The sequence below is a fragment of the Athene cunicularia genome (genome assembly GCF_003259725.1).
Source record: "Athene cunicularia isolate RWA chromosome 8 unlocalized genomic scaffold, athCun1 chr8_part1, whole genome shotgun sequence".
Classification (NCBI taxonomy): Eukaryota; Metazoa; Chordata; class Aves; order Strigiformes; family Strigidae; genus Athene; species Athene cunicularia.
The window spans coordinates 12,296,627-12,304,419 of record NW_020799109.1 but is presented as its reverse complement, the minus strand read 5'-3'; the positions used below and the strand labels follow the sequence as shown (position 1 = coordinate 12,304,419).

At 40.6% G+C, this 7,793-nt stretch overlaps 1 protein-coding gene across 18 annotated transcripts in view; it reads left to right on the top strand.

Moving 5' to 3' along the window:
- Positions 1-532: 532 nt before the first annotated feature.
- The window catches only part of PTPRF (protein tyrosine phosphatase, receptor type F), a 296,366-nt gene continuing 289,105 nt past the window's right edge, over positions 533-7,793 (top strand). For all 18 annotated transcript variants that reach the window (XM_026854407.1, XM_026854406.1, XM_026854410.1 and 15 more), the window contains exon 1: positions 533-613. The gene's annotated coding sequence lies outside the window, so the exon portion shown is untranslated. The remainder of the gene's footprint in view (positions 614-7,793) is intronic.

The following is a 7,793-nucleotide window of genomic DNA, read 5'->3' as shown; positions in this document are numbered from 1 at the left end:
TGTAATTAATTTTTATTGTCGAGGAAATAAACTTCAGGGATAGAGAAAAGCTTTTTAAGCTGTTGGATCAATGTTGGCATGAAAACAAAGAGATGAAACCTGTTCAGGAATAAATGTTAGGCTGAAAATTAGAAGTGTTTTAACTGTTGGAGGAACTCAGTTCTGCAGTAGGTATCAGAGACTGAGGAAGAGCATTGTCAGTATATTGGGGTCTGTCATTGTGGTGGGGGTTCTTGGATGTGATACTTGTAATGGAGGGCCTGAGCTGGTGATCTGTGAAGGAAACACCTTTCCCATCTGTATGTCGTGGTGGATTATCACAACTGCATCATGTCCAAGTCAGAAAGGGGAAACTGTTCTTGCTGTCATGGTTTTAAAAGCATCTGAATGGGAATATGTGCCACTTCTTCTCCAGGATGGAGAGTTTGTGTTGTTAAGTGAAGTTTTAACCTTTGCTTTGCATTTAATTTGTGAATATCTCTGCTGTTACAGTCACTTATGACACTTATTTTTATGTTTGTTTTTTTCCTAGGTATTTTTATGGCCTCTGTCACAGTGGTGTCTCATTGTCTCCCAGGCATTTATGGATTTATTCTGAGAACGTTTCTGTGAGGTAGGGAAATGTTAATCACCTTTGTTTTACAGACTGGGAACTGAGGCACAGAGATACAAAGGTTGCAAGAGGAGTTTGTAGCATAGCCAGCAGTCAAACGCTTATTGCCAGCAACTTCGTCATTGTCTTAATCCCAAACCCAGCTACCTGTTTTTGGCTTTTTTTGGTTGTTCTTTCCTTGTTTTCTTTATGTTTTTCCCCTAGTCTTGAGTTTTAGTGGAAACAATCTGCAAGGGGCTGGGAGGACCTGTGGAAAATATGATTAGGGTTACTGGTGTCCTTTTTTAACATTGTTACTTATGAGTTGAAATGCCTTTCTAAAAATATCAGCAGATCTGTTTATGTTAAATGATTAACATGTTTAGACTTTCAACAGATAAGCTGTCATGCTTTTTTGAGTCAGTAATTCCTTTATCCTACCTGTCTAGGCTTGTGGCTGTTGAATTCTTACCCTGCCTAAGCTAATGCCATCCCAATCACCTCAAGCAATGCCAAGAATTTCATCATCCATGCAAAGATCTGATTCATGTCAAGACAGGTGTAAAGTTTCTCAAGCACACTTATGTATAATTACTGTTTAACTTTATTTTTCAAAGGTCTTTCCAAGCTAGCTAAACTGTTCAGCTTTGAGCTCCCAGATTCTCCCAGAAATTGGATTTCAGTGTCTGATTAGTGATGCTGATCTCTTTAAAAAGTATTGCAAAGTTCCTGACATGTCTGTGCGCACTGAATTACAATTTACATCATAAAATCAAATATCATGAATAACAGTTTCAAAAATGTCTTTTTTCCTCCTTCAAGTAAGGAATTTTTAAGATGGGTCTCCCTTGAGCCCTTCTTTTCCTTCAAGTTGGTATTTAAAGTGTGACTTTTACTACTTAAGGCATTTTCTTAGAGCTATGGCAACATTATAAATTATGAAGACACTAGCAGGCTCTGACAATTAAACATTTTTATTGTATATTAAAATAAGTAACATTATTAAAATGATAACGTTGCAAAGAAATACTTAATGCCATGTTTCTAATTTTGCAATCTGTAAAATACACACATTGGATTGTATTTATGCTCTTTATTAATGTATATTACGTGTCTTTGTGTTCCCAAGAATGAAACCCTTAATGACTCATGAACTGTCTCAAAGTATACTAAATAAGATTAAAGAGCTGGCCAATGACCTTAACAGTCAATTAGGCTATGCATTACTCAGCCCAGTATTTGTGGAGTGTAGATGGGAAGTGAAAACTCATTAGCTAAGATGCTGATGCTTGAAACAAATGAGATTTCTCTAAAACCAGGAACTGGTCTTGTCCCTTAAGCAGGGATCGAAGCACTCAGAAGTAGGTATGTCTTTGTGTATATGTGTTTGAAAGTACTTTTGGTGTGGTCCTGGGGAGCGGAGAAAAGTCTGCTAGTGAGCTTTTGGGCTCAAAGCCTTTTTGGGAATAGATCCTGCTGGGGGGAGATGGCATCAGATCAGGCAATGGCAGGTGTAGTAGGGAGATGGTGCTCAGGTTTTGGGATGTGCCATCTGAGAGGTTATGCAAAGACAGCATGAATGGGAGGGCTGGTTTCAGGAACCTTGTGTTTCAGAGAATCATAGAACGGTTTGCGTTGGAAGGGACCTTAAAGATCACCTAGTTCCAACCCCCCTGCCATGGCCAGGGACACCTTCCACTAGCCCAGGTTGCTCAAAGCCCCGTCCAACCTGGCCTTGAACACTGCCAGGGAGGGGGCAGCCACAGCTTCTCTGGGCAACCTCTGCCAGTGTCTCACCACCCTCACAGTAAATAATTTCTTCCTTTTATCTAATCTAAGTCTACCCTCTCTCAATTTAAAACTGTCACCCTTTGTCCTATCCCTATGCTTCATGTTCCTCCCCATCTTTCCTGTAGCTCCTTTTAAGTACTGGAAGACCACTATAAGGTCTGCCCAGAGCCTTCTCTTCTCCAGGCTGAACAACCCCAACTCTCTCAACCTGTCTTCAAAGGGGATTTGCTGCAGCCCCCTGATCATCTTTGTGGCCTCCTCTGGACCCACTCCAACTGTAACTGGGAAAAACAGCAGGGCAGGGAAGAATGTCTTGGCATGCCATGTTGCATGCTTGGTTTTCCTTAAAGGTGAGACCAGGGTTGACAAGACTGCATTTGGATGCATGCGGGAGTGTGAGCAGAAAGGCTCTGGGCGGCTGTGCCGGCTGCAGAACAGAGTTTGAAGACTGCATCCCCCTCTCCCACAGCTCAAGAGAGGGGAGATGAGGGGGTGCTGAGTACTCAGAAGTACATCCAGGTCAGGTCCTCTGTTCCTCCCCTTCTCCCATACCCCTTGCAGGCTCATCTGGCCCATGGAGTCATCAGCATGAAACCAAACTGGCAATGGGCAGCAGGGATGAGCACATCCCAGTGATGGGGTAACTTGGTGAGATGCAAACCCAGAGAGTATCTGAATTATGGGACAGTCTATGTCATCTTTAGGATGACATTTCTTAACTAATCTGCATGTAGTTTTTATATTGCATTTGGAAGCATCTTAGAGCAGTCCTAGGTTGGAGATGGCCACCCCCTGGGAGGACACTATGTGGTGACAAATCTGAACCAAAAGCAGTGACAATGTTACATGGGAGCTGAGCCAGCAGCTTGGTCATGCTACTCCTCGGTAAAACAGTGGTCCCTGAGGGCTTCTCAGTTTTATAGTGTTTCTTTTCTGGTATGTGCAGTTATGTATGCTTTTCAGATGACCCCGAGAAATTGTTCTATTGTTCTTAATGTAAACTCAGGTTTTAGGAAATAAAAGATGACAGACCTGGTCCATACAAAATGTGCTTGAATGCACAATTTGAGTGGCATGAAATAACATCTTTTAAAGTAAATAAATTTTTTAAAACATGAAGTGGGTAGAGACTCCCTGATCTAGGTCATAGTTTATCTGTAGTGTTTTAAAATAATTGTCCTGGTTTTGTCTGGGATAAAGCTTATTTTCTTCCTAGTAGCTGGTACAGTGCTGTGTTTTGGATTTAGTGTGAGAATAATGTTGATAACACACTGATGGTTTAGTTGTTAAGTAGTTTTGAAGCTAAGTAGTACTTATCCTAAGTTTAAGGATTTTTCAGTTTCCCATGCTCTGCCAGGGAGCAGGTGTAGAAGAAGCTGGGAAGGGAGCAAGGCCAGGACAGCTGACCTAAACTAGACAAAGGGATATTCCATACCCTAGAGCGTCATGCTCAGTGTATAAACTGGGGGGAGTTGGGCAGGAGGGATGGATCACTTTGGTCAGTATGTGGTGAGCAATTGCATTGTGCATCACTTGTCTTCTCTTGGGTTTTATTTCTTTCTCTTTTTGCTATATTTATTATTGTTACTGTAATTATATTTTTAGTCATTAAACTGTTCTTATCACAGCCTGAAAGTTTTACTCTCTTCTCCGATTTCCTCCCCATCCCCCTGCAGGGAGAGGAGTGAGCGAGCTGCTGCGTGGTACTTCATTGCTGGCTGGGGTTAAACCATGAAAATAATTTCCTTAATAAAGCCTATTTGATCTGGGGGGGGGTGGGGCAAGGGAATGTGGAAAAAAGTGTACTTTTGCTGTTCAGGTGTACAGAAGAAGAAAGGAAAGGAAGTCTTTTCAACCGTGTCAGGCTGAATCTAAAGCATCAAGGAGTGATAATACAGGAGAACCCCTGAAGATAGACTGTAACCTAGATTAGCAGAATATAGTTTTCAGGAGTTTGGAGACTGCAGTGCATCCTGAAGCAATCTTTTGACATTCATTTAAACTAAAATTGTTGTGTGGTTGTTCTTTCAGGGATATACAAAAATACCTAAAGTTTCAGTCCTAAAGTTAATAAACTTAAAGTGAAGACTGCTTGAAAGTATTAAAAAACCCAAACTCAGGATTTTCAATTTGCACTGGCTATTGCTAGGGAAATATTGCATATCTATGTGATTATGGTTTGGGGGATTGTTATACGTCCAATGTTACCACTCAAAGCTTGACTCTGGATTTGCAGTTAAAACTGAGTACTGCATGATTAGTTTGCTTCATTCTGACTTTAAAGTATAAAACAGTTGTCATCTGGTCACACTGTCCTCTTAAAATATATATTTTAAAAATATATTTGCGTTTGGAAAATCTGTTGTGATACCATGTTCTAATTTAATGGGTGTTTTCTGTAATATAGGTTATGTATGCCTACAAAATGTTGGCACAAAGTTTGAGATACAAAGTGATTTGATTGTGTGCTAATGCCATATTGGGTGGAGAGTATTAATGCTCAAACCAGCGAGTTACCCATTACTTTTCACTGTAATATGGTGAAGAGTATTTTCTGGTTGTATTTAAATGACAGCCTCGAAAGGGCATTGGCTGAATTTCTTGGTATAGCTCAGCATTCTTTATGTATGGCTTTTTTTTCTTTTTTACTTTAGAGTCTGTACAGGTAATTTTATCTTACAGTGAGTGGAGTGCTTTAATATATTGGAGCCCAAAGGGCGTGACTGCTGGCCATTTACCTGGTTTCACATGGTGTGTGGAGAGGGAGGGGTGATGTTTCAAGCTCCAAATTCGGACTAGTAAAATCCCCTTCTGCTTTAAATGTGTGTGCTTTAACTGTCTACAGGATTATGTTTTCAAAAGTGTGTTTATGAAAAAGAGCATCAGCAGAAGCTGGAGATGTTACAAGATTTAACCATATTTGCAAAAACGAGCACAAGTTTTTAGCCCTCTGGTCTTTTTAATTTCCTTTTCTATTATATAATCAGTATATTGGTAGGTGAATTTCATTTTGCCACTTTACCTATTTAATTAATTTAGTTATCTGAGGGTTATGCAATAAAGGTAGACATCATAACTGGCGACGTAACTTTGTCACCCCACGGAGTCAGCACTTGCTCATGCTCTGCTGCAGTGGGTTTGAATAGCTGCCACCCTGTGTTTGTGTTTTCTAAACCCAAGACAAGGCTGGACTCATTAAAAATACATGCTACATAAATTAATGTTCATAAGGAGTTTTGGTACTGAGATCTCCTTTGAGGATACATTTGACTCTAATTGGGAGTTAATTGAGAAACTCTTGTTTCATTCTGCCCTACTATCAGCATAGGCTTGGCTGAAACCAGTGAGTATTGGTTAGACTTCTGGCTTGAAGTAGAGCCCAACAGGATGGCAGATGAAGACCGTGCAGTTGTGACTGTGCTGGGGTTCCGGGTGGCTGTGCCAGCTCCGGGGGCTGTGCAGGCGTGAGCACTGGCTATGCTGTTCCTGGGGGCAGAGTGCCACACCAAGCGAATACACATCCTATCCTACTCTCAGGCAAAACTCTGTATTGCTAAAGAGGTCTGAAATAATGAGGTTTGCTGAGCTTTGATTGAACAATTGCGTGATACCAAACTTCTCTGACTAAAAGAGAGTCTGAATTTTTCCACTAACAGATTAAGGAACAGCTGCAGAGACTATCAGTATTTCACTGGTCTGACTTTTCTCTCTGTTCATACCTTCTTTCTTTTCATCATTAACTGAAGGATGATTTCCAAGGATTTTGCTAATTATGGTCTGTTTTTCAGGGGAGGCAGGCAGCAAGGCAGGGATTACTGCTGGTTGCATTTGTAGTGAGAACAAGTGCAAGCATACATGAATTGGAAATACCGGGTGGGGATTTTTTGGCCTGACAATGTTGGAAATCAAGCTTTGTTATTATGTCCAGTAAATCAGGCTTCACTGAAAGCTGATTATAGTATTTTGTGAGAGAAGGTTTTCACTGTAGCACTCTGGAAGAAAATATTCACAGATCCATATTCAAGAGTAGACTACTGTATTTTGTGTAACTGGAGTTATGTATGGATTTGTTGCATTTTTATCACAGCTGGCAAAAGAAGATGATTTTTTTGCCCTTTTTGACTATACTAAGGTTTTAGTTTTGCAAAAGGATTTTCTGGGTAGAAACATCAGGTAAAATGGATTCTGGATTTAAACACTGGGAGGGAGGGGGAAACCACCATCCAGCAGTTTTTGAGTGTTCATCGTTTCCTGAAAATGGGACCTTTTAAAGTATTTTGGGTTGGGCACACTAGAAATTGAAGCATTCAAATCACTAACTGCTTTTGAGAATGGCAGCCAGAATCTCCATTAACATTGTGTCTTCTGCCTAGGGGATCACAGAGCAGAGGCTGATGTGTCTTTGAGGATGGAAATGGAGCAGTTTAAGAAGTTACTGTGCTTCAGCTCAGACATGGTAACAGCACACAACCGTGTCTAGTTCATTTTGCTGAAAAACAAAATAGAAATCACAGAGGATGATCTAAGGCTGTCTGTTTTGCTTTGTATAGAAGCAGACTAGCTATGCTCCTGTAATAAATTGCCATATTTCAGCTATGAGAATGATAATTTCCAGTTGATGAAAGGTAAATTATAGCTACAACAGGTGGGTGCGTTAAGATCGTAATGTGCTTCAAGGTACCTGTCTGTCTTCACAGAGCAGTGGGACTTGCTGTGCTGGTTTGGACCAGTGGTCAGTCTAATTTGGTACCCTAGATAGTGCTGGATAACTGAGGCAATGTACAGGAAATCATGCATTTGATTATCAAATGTTTTATCTGCTGGGGAAGTGTTGGCTTTTTTTTCATGTATCAAATCAGCAGAGGCTGGCTTATTCACTTGAAGAGTCCCTCCTAAAATGCAGTTTCATTTCTCTAAATCTTTCTTTGCAGACAAGAGTTTATTGACATTTCTTAATGTTTTCCCTTCGGACACCTCAGCTGGTTGGTCTAAGCCAAATACAGTCTTTAATCTGGCTTGGTTTTGGGTTTCTGCTTTTGATTTTGGTGGGTCTTGGTTGGGTTGTTTTGGGTTTTTTTTTTGTTTGGTTGGTTGGTTGGGGGGGAGGGGGGTTGGTGGTTTTTGTTTGTTTGTTTGTTTGGTTTTTTTTCCCATGTTCTGCGTCTCCAAAAAGCCGGAGACATGGTAACAGCACACAACCGTGTCTAGTTCATTTTGCTGAAAAACAAAATAGAAATCACAGAGGATGATCTAAGGCTGTCTGTTTTGCTTTGTATAGAAGCAGACTAGCTATGCTCCTGTAATAAATTGCCATATTTCAGCTATGAGAATGATAATTTCCAGTTGATGAAAGGTAAATTATAGCTACAACAGGTGGGTGCGTTAAGATCGTAATGTGCTTCAAGGTACC